The sequence below is a fragment of the Giraffa tippelskirchi genome, chromosome 6 (genome assembly GCF_054371585.1).
Source record: "Giraffa tippelskirchi isolate mGirTip1 chromosome 6, T2T-mGirTip1v1.2.pri, whole genome shotgun sequence".
NCBI lineage: Eukaryota > Metazoa > Chordata > Mammalia > Artiodactyla > Giraffidae > Giraffa > Giraffa tippelskirchi.
In genome coordinates, this window is record NC_137280.1 from 87,300,892 (window position 1) to 87,324,386 (window position 23,495).

At 38.8% G+C, this 23,495-nt stretch overlaps 2 pseudogenes; both read right to left on the reverse strand.

Moving 5' to 3' along the window:
• Positions 1-8,109: 8,109 nt before the first annotated feature.
• LOC145510823 (olfactory receptor-like protein OLF4) lies at positions 8,110-8,970 on the reverse strand (annotated as a pseudogene).
• Positions 8,971-16,355: 7,385 nt separating this feature from the next.
• Positions 16,356-17,300, reverse strand: LOC145510824 (olfactory receptor 7A10-like; annotated as a pseudogene).
• Between the last annotated feature and the right edge of the window lie 6,195 nt (positions 17,301-23,495).

Consider the following 23,495-nt stretch of genomic DNA (forward strand, 5'->3'; position numbering starts at 1 on the left):
GTGGTGGAGGTGACCTAAAGGAAAGGGGAAAATATCATGTCTAATTTTCACAAAAAAGACATTATCACATCATTGGAAACCTGTTATTTATATTTTGCCTAATTGCATTTAAATGTATTTGCTTAACTAAGTTCTGCTTTGTTTATGGATCTGCTCCCCTTTAGGGAATTTCTGTGTCATCTGGAACTGACAAGGTTGTCCCACTTGCTGCTTTTTCCCTGGGATGTCATCTATTCCACATAAATACTTTCATTCATTTGGGGATTATAAACAGTGGTGATCATGTTCCAGGTGATGTCTTGGCAATGAGTATAGGGTTCTAAAACACAAAATCTCTAAGAATCCAGTCACAAAGTAAACATAAGCAAGTCATATAAGTGTGTGTGTATGTGTGTGTGCTCAGGGGCTTCTTTCCCACTCCATGCACTGTAGCCCGCCAAGCTCTTCTGTCTGTGAGATTTTCCAGGCAAGAACATTGGAGTGGTTTGCCATGCCCTCCTCGGGGATCTTCCCAACCAGAGTTAGAACCCTGGTCTCCTGAGTCTCCTGCATTGCAGGCGGGTTCTTTACTGTTAAGCCACCAGGGAAGTCCATATATATGTGAATATATATTGAATATATATATATATGTATAACTTATATGTTATATATAACTTTTGAATGGTGACTGTTGCTATGAAGAAACCTGAAAGGTTTTAGGGAAAGAGTAGAGAAGGCATGCTGTTTTTTAAATTCAAGGATGAAAGAGTAGGAGCCATGAACATATTAGGTGAAGTGCATGCTTGGCAGGGAGAATAGCCAGTGCAAATGCCCTGAGGAAAGTGCTTGTTTAAAGTGTTCAAGTTTAAGAGAAAAAAGGAAACCAATGTGGGGAGGGCATAGGGCAAGAGGGAGTGAGCAGAGATGGTGTCAAAGGATGCTGAGGAACAGGGTGACCTCCCTGGTGGTGCTGAAACTTCAAATCATAAGACTTTTGTCCACGTCATGTAACTAGTACTTTATGAAATTGTTGCAGAGATGTCCAATGTGTTTAAATGGATCCCTTTTTTTGGCTGAGTTCTGACCTCTGTGTATGAGTCTCCTTGCTGTGCTCCGTTGCTTCAGTCGTGTCCAACTCTTTACGACCCCATGGACTGCAGCCTGCCAGGCTCCTCTGTCCATGGGATTTTCCAGTCAAGAATACTGGAGTGGGTGGCCATTCCCTCCTTCAGGGGATCTTCCCAACTCAGAAATTGGACCCAGGTCTCCCACATTGCAGGCAGATTCTTGGAGTTAACTTGGAATATATGAACTCAGTACCACCACTGTGAGGACTTCTCATACTCCACCAGGCACCACAAACACACACACACACACACACACACACATACTAGACACTGGCCACCTAAGCTATGTTACTTCTAGGTTTTTCACCCCTCATCCTTAACTACCTTGATTAAGTTAGAGTTTGATACAACTCCCATTGATAAGATCAGGTTATGTAAAGTGGTATCCAAAAACTCCAGTTTGTAAGTATTCTTGGTACCAATATACTTGGGATTCAATTTTGGTATGGCCATTTTACACTTGTATTAAAGATCATTAAAAAGTAGTTGAATGTGAACCTACGGTTGCCAGGGGGAAAGATGAGGGGAAGGGACAGTTCGAGAGTTTGGGATGGACATGAACACACCGCTATGTTTAAAGTGGATAACCAACAAGGTCCCGCTGTATAGCACAGGGAACTCTGCTTAATGTTATGTCTCAGTCTGGATGGAAGGGGAGTTTAGGGGAGAATGGATACATGTATAAGTATGGCTGAGTCCCTTTGCTGCTCACCTGAAACTATCACAACATTGTTAACTGGCTATACTCCAATACAAAATAAAAAACTTGTTCGATATATGTATGTATGTTTATCTTGTCTCAAAACTTGAATTTTAAGGTATATGTATACATCAGGAGACAGAGAGGGATTGTGGAGGGGGTAGAAAGAGAGAGAGAGAAATGGACACAAGAGGGAATAAAGACCTAACAAGCTCAAATGTCTCCTGAGAGACTGTGGTAAAGAGGTTTCTTTGGTTCTGGTGACATTTCATGTGCTGTTTTTTTCCTGGATGTCCAGAAAAAATAATAAAAAATATATTTATTCAAATGATAAAACAGTGATAACTTTATGATTTGAAACATTTGCAGATTGGATAGCCCAACAGAAAGTCAGCAAAAGAACTGAGCTGACATTTCACAAATGGATGTATAGAAAGCATAGTGAAATATGGATTGAATATTGACCTTCTCTAATATCAGGCAGCAATACTTATTTTTCTGGGGCTGCTTAATACCTATTTGACTAATTGGTTTTATAGGTCTGACAGCAGACAAGGCAAGATTCTCCCTTTTCATATGTGGCATCATCTCTGTTATGCTTGGGTTTTGATTGCTTTTCCCATAAGTCCTATGGGCACACTCTAGTCCTAGTTCTGCTCTTCATCCAACAACTAATGATCTGTATGGTCCATGCACATAAAGCCTACCCATAGTGTAATAATTATACTCTTATCACTGAGTAACGTCCTTCGTATTAGTCATCTGAATACTTTGAATTACACACACGTTTCTTTCATTGTATTCTGTCTTCCTAATCATAATGCAAGATCCAAAACCGGAAGGAAATTCACCTGTTTTGCTCACCCTTGCATTTTAATGAAGTGTGTGAATAGATGTACACTTGTACCAAAAGTAATTTAGAAAAATGAAAAGCTATGAAGTAAAAATATGACAAAGAGAATGAAACCATGTTAAGTAGTATGATGCTGAAGCAAGTATAATAAACAAAATTAAATGAAGTATTGAAAATTAATTGAACAGTAGATATAACAGTAATGATTTATGACATTGATATGGATTAATGACATTGACAGTGACCTAGAGATAAAAATAATATGATATATTATGTTCATAGAATGTTTTGGTTTGTAATCTCCCTTCCACTCACCCACCAATTTAACTAAAATATTCTTGAAATTTTTGGTCAAGAATATGCTCCAAAAGTCAATTGAAAAGCAATCACTCCTTTAAAAAAAAAAGTATTTGAAAGTCTATTTACTATTGAAAAACTGACATATAATATATGGGTATATAATAATAACAGGGAAATAAAAATTGTGGCCTCATACAAAAAGTTTTGCTCTAATTCAGTATATGATTTAAGAAAGCAACACAGAATCTCTTCCATATCATTCTCCTGTGGAAAATATATTTGTCAGTTTAGGGCTGAGTGCTTCTGAACTAGGAGTCCTCTCTGACTTGTCTGGCAGAAAATGTAAAGTGTTACAACATTTTAAGGAAAAAATTGAAGATAGCAATAAATATTCAAAATACAGGTGTTCTTTTAATTCAGGGCTCCCCAGAGTTGGCACAATTGACATTCTGGACCAGATCGTTATTTGAGGTGAGAATCTGTCCTGTGCATTGTGGGATGTTTACAGCATCCCTGACATTTATCAAGCCCTCAATATGTCACAGTCATAAAAGACCCTGGACACTGTTAGATGTACCCTGGGAGACGAAGTCATCCACAGTTAGAGCCAGAATTTTGAACTTCAGTTTCTTACATTTTTATAGTATTGGTATACTAGAAATGGAGAAAACATAATATAACTGATTGCTAGATTTGACCACACAAAATTTATATAGACTCACAATTCCTCTCAAATACCTGTACCTAATAAGACAACTGAATGGTAAATAGCCAGTTGGTGAGAAAAAAATCCCATCGTAAAAGTTGCAAAAGAATGCCTTCAGTTCATTCTATATCACTCCAAAGCTAATATCTGATATCTTTAGGGCTTCCCAGGTGGCACTAGTAGTAAAGAACTTCCCTGCCAATGCAGGAGATGTAAGAGATGCAGGTTCAATCCCTGGGTCGGTAAGATCCCCTGGAGAAGGAAATGGAAACCCACTCCAGTATTCTTGCCTGGAAAATCCAATGGACTGTGGAGCCTGGTGGTCTGCAGTCTATACTATTGAAAAGAGTTGGACAAGACTGAACCAACTTAGAAAGCACACATCCACAATGTCTTTCACCCCAATTAGTTAATAAAATACTTAGCCATAAGTTCTACTTTTACTGGAAGCACTTTATGCCTCTCATCCCTCTTCTCTTTGGGCTTCCATTCCTATCATTTATTTGGCATCACTGAACATTGCTTATTGAATTCAATGCCCACTTATCTTTCTAGCATCATATAACTTATTGATGTTTTAATCAACCAAGCAAACATCATAGTGGTCTCTGGACCCTGAGTTAGGATGAGTTGTTTCTCATGTAAATTTTTTGGATTTCATTTTATCTGAACATTTTTAGCAGTATCTTTTGAGTCTCAGACTCACCTGCATGGGACTATGAATAGAGGGCTCTTTATGGAAGTCTGAATCCCTTCTGGGTGGATGATGATGGAGACAAGCTCTGTCTTCAGATGAGAGAGCAGGAGGGAGGGGTCAAGCATTGGTTCTTTACTCAGACTTGGGACTCCAAATGCAACAGTTAGTCTACTCCATGCCCAGGCTGTACAAGCTCAGGGATGCAGCAGAGGAGGTATTTACAATTCTCTATATGTGCTCATTACATTTCCCTCTTGATAAATGACCTATAGGCACATGAATTCCCTGTGGGAATTGGTCTGGACAAGTTTTTTTTTTTTTTTCTTTTCCTGTTCATTCTCTGTTCCCAGAAGACCAGATTACAAGCCAGGCAAATTCAGTTTTTATTAATCCTTCTCCATTATCTCTACTCTTGCCAGAGTCTAAACTCCCAGCATCTTATCCCAACCCCAACTTTGAGTTTTCTCCAACAAGTGAGACTGAGGCAACTGTCTTGAATAGTTCTTTTTGCTGGTCAGTGCATTCACATTTTGTAAGGACACAGCCCATAATATTCTTATAAAAAATTTTTTCCCTCTTTATAAGAAGGACTACTTTGTTTCTTTAATGCAAAACATTGGGCAGTGCACTCTTTGGTTTCTCGTGTGTGTGTGTGTGTGTGTGTGTGTATGCTCAGTCGCTCAGTGTGTCTGCTCTTTGAGAACCCACGATCTGTAACACACCAGGCTTCTCTGACCATGGAATTTTCCAGGCAAGAATATTGGAGTGGGTTGCCATTCCCTACTCCAGGTGATCGTCCCAACCTGGGGATCAAATTCATGTCTCTTGTGTCTGCAGCATTGGCAGGCAAATTCTTCACCATTGTACCACCTGGGAAGCTCAGTTAAAACCATTAGGAATTCCGTACTTATATCTGAAGTAAATAGTTGTCATTTATCCCCTCCTTATAAAATATTTTAACCTACATTAGCACATTGTATGGATTGTCTGTTTAAATTTAGAGAAGCTTATTCTGTGAGGTATCAATAGTATAGCATATCCTCCATTCCCCATTTTAGAAATGAGACTCAGAGACATTTAATATTCTGCTTAAATTTTTAAAATTCTGAATGGGTTAACTTACATAAAGAAAAATAAAGGTAAATAATAAAATAAATTAGCAAATTATTATCCTTATGATGAGAAGATTAACTTGAATTATACTCATTGGTATGAGTAATGGCAATGGTTCTCTATATGTGGAAAAGAGAGTAAAAAGTGGTGTCAGAGATAGATTTGAAGATGCTATGATGCTGGCTTTGAAAATGGAAGGACCATAAGACAAGGCATGCAGGTGCCCCTAGATAGTGATCTAGGAAGGTAATGCCTTCTTCCCTGGAGTGACCAGATGAGTCTCAGCTCTCCCAGACATCTTCTGTTCAGTCCAAGGTGAGGAATATCAACAACTGATCCCTAGAACTTTAATTTTTGAAGCCATTAGTGTAGTAATGTGTTACTGAGAGACAGCTCTATTCAGTTCTTTATTTTCCCCTGGGAAGGTATTTTGTAGTGGAACCCCACTTCAGCCCCATTGAAGAAGAGAATTAGAAGCAATTTTAAATATTTGTCTTATTTACTGGTTCATTGATGGGCTTCTTGGCACAGCGGTAAAGAACCTGCTTGCCAATGCAGAAGATGCAGGAGACGCGGATTCAATCTCTGGGTTAGAAAGATTCCCTAGAAGAGGAAATGGCAACCCATCCCAGTACTCTTGTCTGGAGAATTCCATGGACAGAGAAGCCTGGCAGGCTACAGTCCTTGGGGTCACAAAGAGTAGAACATGACTGAGCCTGTGTGCACACGCTGGTTCACTGATCCTCATTACGTAAATGTAATGCAGTTTTGTTTTGAGGGGTTAAGATAGGAAAAGTAATTCACAACAAACATAAGGTCTCACATTCTATTTCAAATGTTATTATCTAAATTTCCACATTACATAAATTCCATATTAATAAAGACATTCATTATTTTCATTTTATTACTCTCCATTTTCTGTAAGGTTATTCTCAATATAATGAATGGGAATATATATAAGTCTGTGTGTGTGTACGTGTTTGTGTGTGGGTGTGCTTTTTAAAATAAAATATATACAGATAATGCACACATACACATACACCCCCTACCCTTCAATGTATCCTTTGGACTGTACAAGTATTTTTACAGTTTTCTTTTTTTTTTTCATGTTTTATGAACACAATTTCTTTTGTTTTAAATTTTAATTAGTTTATTTTCTATTTTTTAACTTTACAATATTGTATTTGTTTTGCCATTCATTGACATGAATCCACCATGGGTGTACATGTTTTCCCCTTCCAGAACCTCCCTTCCACCTCCCTCCCCATCCCATCCCTCCAGGTCATCCCGGTGCACCAGCCCCAGACCCACCTCCCAGAATATGGGAAATAAAACCAAAAATAAACAAATGGGACCTAATTAAACTTAAAAGCTTTTGCACAACAAAGGAAACTATAAGCAAGGTGAAAGGACAGCCCTCGGAATGGGAGAAAATAAATAGCAAATGAAGCAATGGACAAACAATTAATCTCAAAAATATACAAGCAACTCCTGCAGCTTAATTCCAGAAAAATAAACGACCCAATCAAAAAGTGGGCCAAAGAACTAAACAGACACTTCTCCAAAGAAGACATATAGATGGCTAACAAACACATGAAAAGATGCTCAACATCACTTATTATCAAAGAAATGCAAATCAAAACCACAATGAGGTACCATTTCACGCCCGTCAGAATGGCTGCTATCCAAAAGACTACAAGCAATAAATGCTGGAGAGGGTGTGGAGAAAAGGGAACCCTCTTACACTATTGGTGAGAATGCAAACTAGTACATCCACTATGGAGAAGAGTGTGGAGATTCCTCAAAAACCTGGAAATAGAACTGCCATATGACCCAGCAATCCCACTGCTGGGCATACACACTGAGGAAACCAGACTTGAAAGAGACACGTGTTCCCCAATGTTCATCGCAGCACTGTTTATAATAGCCAGGACATGGAAGCAGCCTAGATGCCCATCAGCAGATGAATGGATAAGGAAGCTGTGGTACATATACACAATGGAATATTACTCAGCTGTTAAAAAGAAGACATTCGAATCAGTTCTAATGAGGTGGATGAAACTGGAGCCTATTATACAGAGTGAAGTAAGCCAGAAAGAAAAACACCAATACAGTATACTAACACATTTTTTATTCTTATAGCATCCCTTTTCTGCATGGCCTTCAGAAGTAAAGAAACAGAATGTTTGGGCATTCCCTTTACAATAATTACATAACAAGGCAGAAAAACTTATAGTATTACTTCCCCAGGTTGGGTTTCCCTGTGGTAAAGAATCTGTCTGCCAATGCAGGTTTGATCCCTGGGTCAGGAAGATCCCCTGGAGGAAGAAATGGCAACTGACTTCGTATTCTTGGTGGGAGAACCCCATGGACAGAGGAGCATGGCAGGCTACAGTCCAGGGAGCCTCAGAGTCAGACACGACTGTGGGATTAACACACAAAGGGAAATTAAAAAGGAAAAACAAAACCAAAACTTGGCACTCATAGATGAAAAAACTTAAGAGAGAGTTATCTAAATTATAAAAAGAGGTCAAAATCAAAATATAAAATCCAAGAAAAATAGAAGAGGTACATTCTATCTTCACAGTCTGACAAAACATTAGCAATATTTGGCTAAGAATTTGAGCTCTGCTATTACAGGTACTTCTTAAGCCCCAGGACAACTGGACCTTTTATACTTACCTTTCCAAAGAACATGTTTAGATCCCTCTTTAAGTCTCTATTTCTCAGACTATAGATGAAGGGGTTCAGCATAAGTGTAACCACAGTGTACATCACTGAGGCTGTTGCACTTGAGTTTGAGCTGTGGGTAGCAGCAGATACATCCTAAGCCTGTACAATAAAATAAGGAGACAACTGAGAGATGAGATGCACAGGTAGAAAATGCTTTATACTTCTCCTGAGCTGATGAGATTCTGTATGTGAAGGAAACTTCCTTAGAGTAAGAGTAAAAGATACACATGAAGGAACTACCAGCCAGAAACAGAGCTACAGATTCCATCACCACGTTATTGATAAAGGTGTCAGACGTGGCCAGTTGGATCAACTGATTGAATTCACAGAAAAAGTGTGAGATTTCTAAGACGTTACAGAAGGTCACTCACAACACCATTAAGTTTTCTAACAAGGAATGCGGGACAGTGATGGTTCAGGACAACAGCACCAGCAGTCCACAGAGCCAGGGTTTCATGATGACCAGTAGTGCAGGGGGTGACAGATGGCTGCATATCAATCTTAAGCCATCACTGTCAGGAGAAAGATATCCAGTCCAGCAAAAAGTAAGAAGAAATGAAAGTGGGTGCTACAGGCTTCATAGGTGATAACTTTGCTCTGTGTCTGGATGCTCCACAGCATCTTTGGAATGATGGTGGAGGTGAAACAGATGTTTACAAAGGACAGGTTGGAGAGGAAGAAGTACATGGGGGTGTGGAGGTGGGAGTCTGAGTGGACAGCAATGATACTGAGTAGGTTTCCAAACACAGTGATCAGGTGCATGGAGAGAAAAATAATACATAAGAAGGCCTGCAGTTCTGATTCCTCTGAAAATCCCATAAGAAGAAATTAAGAAACAGCTGTTAGGTTCCTTGGTGCCATGTGGTGGTGGCGACTATGAGAAAAGGGGAAAATAACATGACTAATTTTCACATAAATTGGCATTACTGCATTGTTGAAATGCTACCATTTATATTTTACCATAAAGAAAGTAATTTCATATTTTGTTCATGGATTTCATGCACTGTAGGGAGCCTCATACATCTCTAATTAGATGTGAGTACAGGTGGCGGTGAGGCATGGGATCCCGTCCCCATAGTCACCTAGGGTTCCATGACTCTTCCTCCTAGTTCCACACCTTCAGTGACCGAGGTCGTTGAATCTTACCACACTGAACACGTCATGTGTGTGCATGCTAAGTTGCTTCAGTCTGTTTGACTCTTTGTGATCTGATGGACTATAGCCATCAGGCTCCTCTTTCCATGGAATTCTCCAGGCAAGAATACTGGAGTGGGTAGCCATTTCCTTCTCCAGGGGATCTTCCCTACCTAGGGATCAAACCTGGGTCTCCTGCATTGCAGATGCATTCTTTATCATCAGAGCTACCAGGAACTTGCCATAGCACCCTTACAACTCCAGCTCCACCACCTACCATCACTCTACCCATATGGCATCATAGCCTGTGTCCCAGGAGTTCCCAGGTGCATAAGAAAATCTACCCACCCAGAGTACCAGGCAACATGCCAGCCACACTGTCAGCAGCAAGGTACCAACAATCCCAGAGACACAAGAAGCAATAGTTAAGTCTCAGAATGACACCTCTGACAGAGGCAATGGAAGATGGAAAGAGCAGACCAATAAACAGAGGCAGTTCAGGCAGAAGAAATTTGTAACTGCTATACCTACTGGACAGTGAGAGTAAAACCTCAAATTTTTAACTGATTCTGAACCAGGGAATGGTAAAAGCTGGATTTAGAAAAGACAGAGAAACCAGAGATCAAATTGCCAACAACTGCTGGATCATAGAAAAAGCAAAGGAACTCTAGAAAAATACCTTCTTCTGCTTCATTGACTATGATAAAGCCTTTGACTATGTGGATCACAACAAAGTGGAAAATTCTCAGAGATGAGAAAACCAGACCACCATACCTGTCTCCTGAGAAACCTGTATGCAGGTCAAGAAGCAACAGCGAGAATATTACATGGAACAACTGACTGGTTCAAAATTGGGACAAGAGTACTTTAAGGCTGTATATTGTCACCCTGCTTATTTATATGCAGAGTACATTACGTGAAATGCTGGGCAGGATGAATCCCAAGCTGGAATCAAGATTGCAGGGAGAAATATCAACAATCTCATATATGCAGATGATAGCACTCTAATGACAGAAAGTGAAGAGGAACTAAAGAACCTCTTGATTAGGATGAAAGAGGAGAGTGAAAAAGCTGGCTTAAAATTCAACATTCAAAAAACTAAGATTATGGCATCGAGTCCCATCACTTTGAAAAGTTTGGCTGCGAAACATGAGCTACACAGGGATTCGTGACCTCCAGAGGAGAGGATTTCAATCCGGGGCCAGAGATGAGGCTTGATCACTCAAAGCTTTTCTGTAATAAAGTTTTATTAAAGTATAAAAGAGACAGAGGAAGCTTCTGACATAAATATCAGAAGGGGGCAGAAAGAGTGCTCCTCTTGCTATTTTTTACCATGGAGTTATATATCTGTTATCAAGTTGCTAATCAGATAAAGAATCACCTCAAAACTGAAAGAGTTGCACCAGGCCCCTCTCCTATAGCATGCATTTTGAGATAGCATTGGCACAAGGTGAGTTATCCCCACCATAAAACAATTGACATGAATCCTAAAGAAAGGCGGATTTCCAATCAAATACATCACTTCATTAGCATAGCTTAAGAAAACATTTCCATGAGTAAATCATACTGGTTTGTTGGGCCATTTTCTGTTCAAGGTTTGAGTCTTAGGCTGAACTTTTTAGAAGAAAGGCAGATTTTAAGGCAAATACATAGTTCATTAACATAGCTTAAGAAAAACATTTCCATAAGAAAAATGCATTGGTCAGCTCAGTTTCAGTTCAGTTTAGTTGCTCAGTCATGTCCAACTCTTTGCAACTCCATGGACTGCAGAACACCAGGCCTCACTGCCCATCACCAACTCCCAGAGTCCACCCAAACCTATGTCCATTGAGTCAGTGATGCCATCCAACCATTTCATCCTCCGTCGTCCCCTTCTCCTCCTGCCCTCAATCTTTCCCAGCATCAGGGTCTTTTCAAATGAGTCAGCTCTTAGCATCAGGTGGCCAAAGTATTGGAGTTTCAGCTTCAATATCAGTCCTTCCAATGAACACCCAGGTTAGCTAAAGGTTTGAGAAAAGTTAAGTTTAGGGGGAACCAGGTGTCATCATAACAACACAGAATTTAAAAGAAACCTCCTTTAATTTTGTATAGAGAAGGAAAAAAGAAAAAAGTCTGCCAGTTACAGTTCATTTCCTCCACTTGGGGGCACCTAGCCTTCCTATCTGTTACCCTCTCAACTTAATGGCTAATAAATGTGGAAAAAGTAGAAACAGTGACATATTTTATTTTCTTGGACTCCAAAATCACTGTGGATATTGAGTGCAGCCATGCAATTAAAAGACACTTGCTCCTTGGAAGAAAAGCTATGACAAACCTAGAGAGTGTAGTAGAAAGAAGAGACATCACTTTGCAAACAAAGGTCCATATAGCCACAGCTATGGTTTTTCCAGTAGTTATGTACAGATATGAGAGCTGTACCATAATAAAGAAGACTGAGCATGAAAGAATTGATGCATTTGAATTGTGGTGTTGGGGAAAACTCTTGAGAGTCCCTTGGACAGCAAGGAGATCAAACCAGTCAATCCTAAAGGAAATCAACCCTGAATATTCACTGAAGGACTGATGCTGAAGTGAAGCTCCAATACTTTACCATGTGATGTGCAGTCGGTCTTTCTCAACTCTATGGGAAAGACCCTGATGCTGGGGAAGATTGAGGGCAAGAGGTGAAGGGGGTGAGAGAAGATGAGATGATTGGATGGCATCAATGACTCTATAGACATGAGTTGAAGCAAACTCCAGGAGACAGTTAAGGACAGGGAAGCCTGGAATGCTGCAGTTCATGGGGTTGCAAACAGTTGGACATGACTTAAGGACTGAACAACAAGTTCCCTACTTCAAATGCTACAGTAGATGAACAACTCATCACACACTGGAAAGAAGTACAGTAACACTACCACAGAAAGAAAATAATTACCCAGAAACAAAACTTGAAAGCATGGGATATTGCATTCTGGTGTTAGTTGCTCAGTCATGTCTGACTCTTTGTGACCCCATGGACTGTAGCCCACCAGGCTCCACTGTCCATGGAATTCTCTAGGCAAGAATACTGGAGTGGGTTGCTAGTCCCTGCTCCAGGGGATCTCCCCAACTCAGGAATAAAACCAAAGTCTTCCACATTGCAAGCAAATTATTTACCATCTGAATTCAAAGTATCTTCTATGAATAAACTTTACCATTTGAGTTTAAAGTATCTGCCATGAAGAAACTTAATGAGCCATAAGAAAACTGCATAAGTCAATTCAATGACATAAGAGTGAAATTAATGAACAGAAAGCATGCTTTACCAAAAAGGTTAAAACTTTAAAATGGAGCCAAACAGAAATCCTAAAGCTGAATAATGAATCTCTCTCAGTCATGTCTGACTCTTTGTGACACTATGGACTGTAGCCCAGCAGGTACCTCTGTCCATGGGATTCTCCAGGCAAGAATACTGGAGTTGGTTGCCATTCCATTCTACAGGGGGTCTTCCTGACCCAGAGATCGAATCCAGGTCTCCCTCACTTCAGGCAGACTCTTTACTATCTGAGCAATCAGGCCGAAAAATTAATAAAAAAAAAACACAAACAAGCAGATGAAGAAAGCACTAGAAATCATTGGAAATAAAGAGAGAATATAAACAAGCTTGAAGATAGAAATCTAAAGATGATACAAGTAGAAGAGGAGAGAGAAATGAGATAGTCAAAATATGAAGAAACTTAACAAAATCTATCTGAATGTTTTTTATTTTTTGAAGGTCAACATAAGAGTAATGGGTATCTCAGAAGGAGAATATAGGGAAAGGGGAACAAAAAGCTTATTTAAACAAATGATACCCTACAGTCTCCAAACCTGGAGAAGGAACAGGATATATACACTTCCATGAAGCTAAACATCGTCTAATTACCTCAATGCACAAAGATCTTCCCCAAGACACATTATATTAAAATTGTCGAAGTCAGGAACAAAAAATAATTTATAAGCAGATAGAGAAAAAGAAAGGTAACTGACATGAAACCTTCATTAGCCTACCAGCACATTTCTCAATAGAAAGCCTATGAGACCAGGAGGGAGTGAATGTCATTCTGAAAATACTGAAAGACAAAAACTGTCACCTAAGAATACTCAATCCAGCAAAGTTACCATTCAGATATGAAGGATAAATAAAGACTTTTAGACAAACAAATGCTCAGGGAGTTCATCAACACTAGACATGCCTCATATATATGTTGAAAGGAATTCTTCTACCAGAAACAAAAAAGGCAAAAGCACACACATTTTGAGTAAGTTGATAAATAGGCATAATCTGAAGATTCTAATACAGTATCAGAATAGGTTTTAAGCACTTTTTTATAGCATAAAATGTAAAGGAGAGACAAAGCAGAAACAATAATTATAGCTACTTTAATTAGGTAACAAGCTGTCAACATAAAAAGGGATAACTGAGGTAACTAAAACACAGAGGGGAAAGATGAAAGTATGGAATTATATGTGCAAATGAAAGTAAGATGCAATCAGTGGGAAAAGGACCATTTAATCTATGAGACATTTTAGACTAACCCATGGTAACCATAAATCTAGAGTAGAGACATGAAACATCAAGAAAGAGGAAATTGAACATGCATCATAGAAATCCACCAACTTGAAATGGCAGACAGAAACATAAGGAAGATTTCAGAAACAAAGGAGAAAATAGAGTGATCAGAATACAAAAGAGGAAAATAGCAGGACTAAGTCCTTATCTACCAGTAATCACTCAAAGTGTAAACAGACTGAACACACCAACCAAAAGTCACAGAGTGCCTGGATGTATTAAAACAACAGACTCAAATACATTCTACCTCAAAGAGAGTCACCTCAGCTCTAAAGACAAAACTTGGCTGACTTGAAATGTATTCTTGTGTTAGACTACTTGTGGACATGACTCCAAGTCTCCACCTTTATCCGCATCCACGTATTTTACAAAGTGATAATAAAACACCTTCCATCAGGTCATGAAGTTTATCTCTCCACCTTTGTATCCACTCTAGACTGATGCTTTTTTTTTTTTTTGCTGCTTTTGTTCATGGAATATAGAGAAAATGATGATGTGGCTTAAGTAGACTTCATGCATTTCTGCTAATCTCTTTGGGAAAATCACCTCAGAAACATATAAACAAACCCAGGCGGGCCATCCAGATGACACATGGAGCAGAGATTGATTGTCCCAGCCAAGGCCATGATAGATCAGCCTACTGCTAGGTGAGCTGCCAATATTTTAGAAAACTCAGCCAAGATCAACAGAGCCTGCCCAGCTTACTTACAGGTGAGTAAAGACACATGAGAATCCTAGCAGAAAGCTGAACAGTTCATTATCATAACCTTTTAGTAAAACAAAAGGTTAAACTATTTGCTTTCAGGATGTCTTCATATACAGCAATTGCTTACTAATACAACAACAAAAATGAGTAGAAGTTGAGGCATTTTTAAACATTTGTTGATTCTTACTTTTGATATTTGCTTTGATATTGACACAACTTTAACATCATTCTGTTATTCAGTTTACTTCAGTGTATCATTCCTTTGTATATTACCACCTTAGCTGCTCTTCATGATATTCTGGAATTCAACAAACATTGCGTTTTGTAAGTTGTCACTGAATTTTATTCTTCTGGTCAGTGTTACATTCTCTGTTTTTGAACTACGAGGAAATCCAACCATTCCATCCGAAAGGAAATCAGTCCTGAATATTCATTGGAAGGACTGATGCTGAAACTGAAAGTCCAATTTCAGCCACTGCTTCCACTGTTTCCCCATCTATCTGCCATGAAGTGATGGGACTGGTTGCCATGATCTTCAGTTCAGTTCAGTTCAATCACTCAGTTGTGTCCGACACTTTGAGACCCCGTGAATCTCACCACGCCAGGCCTCCCTGTCCATCACCAACTCCCAGAGTTTACCCAAACTCATGTCCATTGAGTCGGTGATGCCATCCAGCCATCTCATCCTCTGTTGTCCCTTTCTCCTCCTGCCCCCAATCCTTCCCATCATTAGGGTCTTTTCCAATGAGTCAACTCTTTGCATGAAGTGGCCAAAGTGTTGGAGTTTCAGCTTCAACATCAGTCCTTCCAATGAACACCCAGGACTGATCTGCTTCAGGATGGACTGGTTGGATCCTCTTGCAGTCCAAGGGACTCTCAAGAGTCTTCTCCAACACCACAGTTCAAAAGCATCAATTCTTCAGCGCTCAGCTTTCTTCACCATCCAACTCTCACATCCATACATGATGACTGGAAAAGCCATAGCCTTGACTAGATGGACCTTTGTTGGCAAAGTAATGTCTCTGCTTTTAAATATGCTATCTAGGTTGGTCATAACTGAATGTTGAGCTTTAAGCCAACTTTTTCACTCTCTTCTTTCACTTTCATCAAGAGGCTCTTTAGTTCTTCTTTGCTTTCTGCCATAAGGGTAGTGTCACCTGCATATCTGAGGTTATTGGTATTTCTCATGGTAATCTTGATTCCAGCCTGAGCTTCATCCAGCCCAGCGTTTCACATGATGTACTCTGCATATGAGTTAAATAAGCAGGGTGACAATATACAACCTTGACGCACTCGTTTCCCAATTTGGAACCAGTCTGTTGTTTCATGTTCAATAGTCTTCCCCCCCCACCCCCCCACAGGAGTAGTACAGCTCATGAACATTATTTATTAAAACAAAAGAAAAACATTTGGTACAATAATATTACTTGAGAATGAATTGTCCTTAAGAAATCTGTCAACTAATATGATAAACAGTAATCCCAAAATTGCTCAGATTTAAGTTTGAAAACAAATTTTAGCAAGTGGGAAAGCATGAAGGCAACAATTCTTGGATAAGAGAAAACTTACAAAGGTTAATCAAGTGAGCTATATAAATTTATAAAGGAGGTGAAGTCAAAGAAATGAAAACTCCATCAATAACATGGAAAGAGTATGTTCTACTTCTAAGATCTGATCAAAAATTGCAATTTCTGGTTGTGACACTTTAAAACTTTCAATCATGCTGCCTCCTTCAGCTCAGAACAACTGGCTTCTTTTCATAACTGCAGTCCTAAAGAATGCTTTCAGAGCCCTCTTTATGTCCTTGTTCCTCAGACTATAGATGAAGGGATTCAGCATGGATGTGACCACAGTGTACATCACTGAGGCTGTTGCACTTGAGTGTGAGCTATGGGCATTAGCAGGATAAATATACACTCTTAAGCATGTACAATAAAATAAAGAGACCACTGAGAGGTGAGATGCACAGGTGGAAAATGCTTTATACTTCCCCTGAGATGATGAAATTCCACGTATGCAGGAAACTATTCTAGAGTAAGAAAGGATACCAGCTAAGGGTGAACCTCCCAGCAAGACAGCTGAAAAATATAGCACTGTGTCATTAAGAAGGGTGTCAGAACAGGCAACTTGAACCAACTGTTTGAGTTCACAGAAATAGTGAGGGATTATCACCACTCCACAGAAGGACAGCCTTGACACCATTAAGGTTTGTAAGAAGGAATCCAAGATACTGATGATCTAGGACACCAGAACCAGAAGTGCACAGAGCCAGGTGTTCATGATGACTGTGTAGTTCAGGGGCTGACAGATGGCCACAAAGCGGTCATAGGCCATCACAGTCAGGAGGAAGTCATCCAAAACTATAAATAGTGTGAAAAAATACATCTGGATGATGCAGCCTTCATAGGTTATATCTTGGCTCTGAGTCTGGATGTTCCACAGCATCTTTGGGATGGTGGTGGAGGTGAAGCAGATGTCTACAAAGGACAGGTTGGAGAGGAAGAAGTACATGGGGATGTGGAGGTTGGGGTCTGAGCTGACAGCCAGGATGATGAGCAGGTTTCCAAACACAGTGATCAGGTACATGGAGAGGAAAAGCCCATATATAAGGAGCTGCAGTTCCGATTCTTCTGGAAGTCCCAGAAGAAATTCTGAAACATTTGTCAGGTTTATTGGTCTCATGTGGTGGAGGTGACTACTGGAAAGGAGAAAATAACATGTCTATTTTTACAAAAACAGACATTGCTCACATTGTTGAAAAACTATTGTTTGTATTTTACTTAAGTACATTTAATTATTTTTGCCTAAGTTCAGTATGTTTTTAATGGGTTTTCCCCTTTATGGAATTCCCCGTGTCATCTTGAGTTCACAAGGTTGTCTCACTTGTAGATTTTTTTTTGCAGGCTATCATATATTCCAAATATTTAATGAGAAATTTTTCAATTCATTTGGGTAATATAAGTTGAACAATGATATTGTTTCAGGTGCTGTCCAGGCGATGAGCATCAGGTTCTATAAAAGCTGTAAGAATCTAGACACAAAGAAAATATAAGCTATACGTGTATATGTATCTATATATATCTATATATATAGATATATGAAATTTGGCTACATATGTGTTAATATATATTTCTTGTCGTATGATGACTCCTGCTATGAAGAAATTTGAAAAGAGTTATAAGGTAAAGAATAGAGAGGGGACACTATTTCTTATGACTATTCAGGTAAGACATGCAAATAAGATGACATTTGAATAGAGACCTCAAGGAAGAGAGAGCAGGAACACTGAACTTACCAGGAGGAGAAATGTGTGCTTGGCAAGGTGAACATTGGTGTAATAGCCCTGGTGTAAAAGCCCTGGGGAAGGTGCTTGTTTAACATGTTCAAGTTTTAAAAAAAGAAAGCCAGTTTGGGGAGGTTAGTGCACAAGATCAAGTGTGAGGAGAGGTGGTGTCAGGATGCTGTAGACCAAGGTGACTTCCCTGTTGCTGATGAAACTTCAAGTCACAAGGAGACCCTCATCCACACTATGTTCCTCTAGCACATTTTGAAATTGTTGCAAAGGTATCCTGTATGTTTAAATGAATCTCTTCTATTGATTGAGTTCTGGTTTCTGTATATGAGTCACCTTGGAATATGTGAGCTTATTATCCCTGCTGTGAGCACTGCTCACATGATACAGGGCAAGAACACACATACACACAGTAGATACTGGCTACTGAAAGGTTGTTGTTGAGCCATGAAAGACGCTGGGATTCTTGGCCTCCAGAGGAGAGGAATTCAACCCAAGGCCAGTGATGAGGCTTGATTGCTCAGAGCTTTTGTGTAATAAAGTTTTATTAAAGTATAAAAGAGATAGAGAAAGCTTCTGACATAGACATAAGAAGGGGGCAGAAAGAAAGCCCCCCTGCTAGTCTTTAGTTGGATATTTTATGTCTGTTAGAAAGCTATTAATCAGATAAGAGAGACACCTCAAGGTTGACGGAGTTTCACCAGGGCCCTCTCCCACAGTATGCATTTTTGAGATAGGATGGCAAGAAGTGTGTCATCCCCCAGCCATAAAACAGTTGATATGAATACTGGTTTGTTGAGCTATTATTAGCCCAAGGTTTGAGAAAAGAAAAAACGTTAGTCTGAGGTGGAACCATTTTGAAGAAAGGCAAATTCCAAAGCAAATACATAATTTCATTAACATAGTTCAAGAAAAACATTTCCATAAGAAAAACTCATTGGTTAGCTAAAGGTTTGAGAAAAGTTAAGTTCAGGTGGAACCAGGTATCTTCATGGTAACACAGAATTTTAAGCGAAAAGAAAACCTGAAACTTGTAGTTTGTTTCCTCCTGCCGCCTAAGGGAAAGAGAAAAAAGTGTCTTTCACTTGCAGCCTATTTCCTCCATTTGGAGACCCCTGGCCTTCCTGCCTGTTACCCTCTCACTACCTAAGCTATGTTACTCCTAGGTCCTTTTCACCCCTCCTCCTTAACTACTCTGATTAAGTTAAAGTTTGATGCAACTCAAGTTGATCAGATCTGATTATGTAAAATGGTTTCCAAAAATTCCAGTTTGTAAATTTCCCAGGAATCAATAAACTTGGAACTCAACTTTGGTGTGGCCTTGTATTAAAGACACATTAAAATTTGTTCAATGGACATATATACATTGTGCATGCATGCTCAGTCCTGTCTGACTCACTGCCACCTCATGGACTGTAGCCCACCAGGCTCCTCTGCCCATGGGATTTCCTAGGCAAGAATACTGGAGTGGATTGCCATTCCTTTTCCAGGGGATCTTCCCGACCCAGGGATCGAACCCGAGTCTCTTTTATCTCCTACACTGGCATTCTGATTCTTTACCACTGTATCACAGAAAAGGATACATATATGTATGTATATATCTATATCCTTTCTTGACAACTGGATTTTAAGATATATGTATACATCTAGATACAGAGAGGGATGTGAGAGGGAGAGAAAAATCAAATGGACACAAGAGGAAATAAAGACCTAATAAGCTCAAATGGCCCCTGAGAGACTGTGGTAAAGAAAAGCATCTTTGGTTCTGGTGATATTTCACGTACTGTTTATTGCCTTGATATCTGGGAAAATAATTTAAAAATCAAATATAAATTTATCCAAATGATAAAGTAGTGGTATCTTTATGATATGAAACATTTGCAGATTGCATTGCCCAAAAGAAAAATGAATAAAAGGACTAAGACAGCACTTCACAAAAGGATGTACCTAAAGGACAATGAATATGGATTGAATTTAGACCATTTTTAATATCAAGCAGTAAAACTTATTTCTCCTGTGCCTGTTTCATATCTGTTTGTATAACTGTTTACATATGGTTTGATAGTAGACAAAAAACAGCCTCTTTAGTGCTTTTTCATATGTGGCATCATCTCTTTGTTATTCTTGGGTTTTGATCATTTTTCTGATAGGTCCTATGGGCTCACTCTAGTCTTAGTTCTGATCTTTGTCCAAACATCAATTATCTGTGAGGTCCGTACCCATAAGACCTACCCGCATTGTGAGAATTCCACACTTATCACTGAGTAATGTCCTTCATATCAGTCATCTGAGGACACTGTATTCTACACACATTTCTTTCATTGTATTCTGTCTTCCTAATCATAGTGCAAGATCCAAACAAGAAGGGACTTTACCTGTTTTGCTCACCTTTGTGTTTTAACAAAGTATGTGAATAGGTGTTCACTTGTACAAAAATTAATTTATAAAAATGAAAAGTTAGGAAGTAAAAATATGACAAGGAGTATGAAATCAGGTTAAATAGAACAACACTGAAACAAGTATAATAAACAGAATTAAATGAAGTTTTGAAAGCTAATTGAATAAGAGATACAATAGCAATAATTTATGACATCAACATGGATTAATTACATTGACAATAGCCTAGAGATAAAATAATATAATGTATTATATTCATAAAATGTTCTAGCATGTAACACATACTCAGTTATTACTGTTGAATGAATCAGGAATATGTTTCATTATATCTGGATGTTTAATATATGGCAAGGTTGTATTTCACTTTATTTGGAGAGATGGAGTTATTGATAAAAACTGGCTAAAGGTCTATCTTACAAAAATATGAAGTTGCTCCTCCTTCAAACATCTTACAAAAAATCAGAGAGATTATGACCTCAGTGTAAAAGTAATAAACACATTATGTGTGGACAGCTTGAAATCTATGTATGAAATTATGAGTGAGTTAACCATCTTAAATAAGGCAAGGAACTCAGAGGTAAGAAAATAGACATATATAGCTGAAATATTTTTTTTTAATTTGTGGCCCTAAATATTCTCCAAAAGCCAACTGAAATACAATTATTTATAAAAATTATTTGAAAGTCTGTTTACTGTAGAAAAATGTGCATATAATATGGCTATATGATAATAATAGGTAAATCAAAATGGTGATCAAATATATAAAGTTTTGCTCTAATTCAAGATATGATTTAAGAAAGCAACATGGAACCTCTCTCATACCATTCTCCTGTGGAGGGAAAAAAAAATCTGTTGAATTAGGGCTGAGAACTTTTGAACTAGTAGCCCAGGAGTATGCTCTGATTTTTCCGGCAGATATGTGAAGTGTTAACAACACTTTAGGGAAAAAGTTGAAGGTAACAATAAATAGTCAAAATGCAGATATTCTTTAATTCTAGGTTCTTCAGTGATGTCACGGTTGACATTCAGGACCACATTATTTGTGGTGGGGTCTGTCCTGTGCATTGTGGGGTGTTCACAAAAACCCTGACCTTTATTGAGCCCTCAATGTGTCACAGCCATACAGGCTCTGGATATTACTGTGGGGGACAAAATCATCCACAGTTAGAGACAGAGTTTGAATTTCATTACCATAGAATTTCATTACATTAGCAATGGAGAAAACATATCTGATTGCTAGATTTGACCACACAAAATTCATATCAATTCACAATTCCCCTCAAATGTATCTATAAGAAAACTAAATGGTAAGTAGTCAGTTGGTGAGAAAAAAAATCCCATCTTTAAATTGGAAAGAAATGCCTTCATTTCATCTTATAGCTTTCCATAGCTAATACTCAATTTCTTTACCTCAGTTAATTAATAAGATATTTAGACCTGTTCTACTTTTACTGGAAGCACTTTATGCCTTTCATCCCTCTTCTAGTTGGACATTCATTCCTATCATTTTGCTTGCTGATTTCAGTGATTTCACTTCTCTTTTTATTGTTTATCTATTTATTTTACTTCTCTTTTTATCATCCTGATTTGCATCGATATTTTAAGCAAGGAAATGACACCAGTGATTGCCAAGCTCTGAGTTTGGCTGTGTTCGTTCTCAGGTGACGTCATGCAAAGATTTTTGAATTTTATTTCATCTAGTACTTGTCTGCAGTGTCTTTTGACTGCTTTGACTCACCTGCATGGAAACTGAGAGGAAGGTCCTTGGGTGGAAGTCTGAATCCCTTCCTGGAGGGTTGATGGAGACTGAAGCTCTGCCTGCAGACAAGACAACACGTGGGGGTCAAGTATTGGTTCTTTACTCAGACTTTGGATTCCGAAAGCAAAGGCTTGTCTCCTACACACCCAGGTTGTACACGCTCAGGGATGCAGTAGAGGAGCTATTTACAGCTCTCTCTGTCTACACATTATGTACATTTCCCTCTTGTTATTAATACAGTGACTTGTGAACACATGATTTCCCTGTGGTACTTGGTCTGGACAAAAAGGATACTTTTTTATTCCTGCTGATTCTCTTTCCCCAGGAGATCAAGTTATGAGCGGGGTGAATTCAGTATTTCTAAATTCTTCTCTATTAACTTTTCTCCTGCCAGGAGTCTAAACTCCCTGAGCCAGCGTTATCCCAAAGCCAGTGTTAAGTTCTCTCCAACAAGTGATACTGACAAGATTGTCTTGAATGGATCCCTTGGATGGCCAATGCATTGACTTTTTGTAAGGACACAGCCCATTATACTCTCAGAAAAGTTTTATTTCTCTCTTTATAAGAGGCACAACTCTGTTTGTTTAATGTAAAGTATCGGGCAGTGCACACCCTGGTTTACTGCCTCTTCTGCTAAAACCGTTAGGAATTTCATACGTGTATCTGAAGTTAATAGCTGTCATTTATCCCCTCATTATAAAATGTATCTCTAAGTTATAAGACATACATTTCATATTTTAAGTACCATATCCTACCTTATCACTGCTGATGGTGATTGCAGCCATGAAATTAAAAGATGCTTACTCCTTGGAAGGAAGGTTATGGCCAACCTAGATAGCATATTTAAAAGCAGAGACATTACTTTGCCAACAAAAGTCCGTCTAGTCAAGGCTATGGTTTTTCCAGTGGTCATGTATGGATGTGAGAGTTGGACGGTGAAGAAAGCTGAGGGCCGAAGAATTGATGCTTTTGAACTGTGGTGTTGGAGAAGACTCTTGAGAGTCCCTTGGACTGCAAGGAGATCCAATCAATCCATCCTAAAAGAGATCAATAAGTACCTTATCCTACCCTATCCACATTATAGGGATTATCTGTTTAAATTTGGAGAAGTTTATTCTATGAAATAGCAATAGTAGTGTATGCCCTTCATTCTCCATTTTATAAATGGGACTCAGAGGTATTTATTTTCTGATGATTTTTAAAAATTTTGAGTATGTTAGTTTACATAAAAAAGAATAAAGTTAGCTGATAAAATAAATTAGCAAATCATTGTCCTTTAAATGAGATTAACTTGGATTATGTAAAGAGCCTCTTGATGAAGGTGAAAGAGGAGAGTGAAAAAGTTGGCTTAAAGCTCAACGTTCAGAAAACTAAGATCATGGCATCTGGTCCCATCACTTCATGGGAAATAGATGGGGAAACAGTGGAA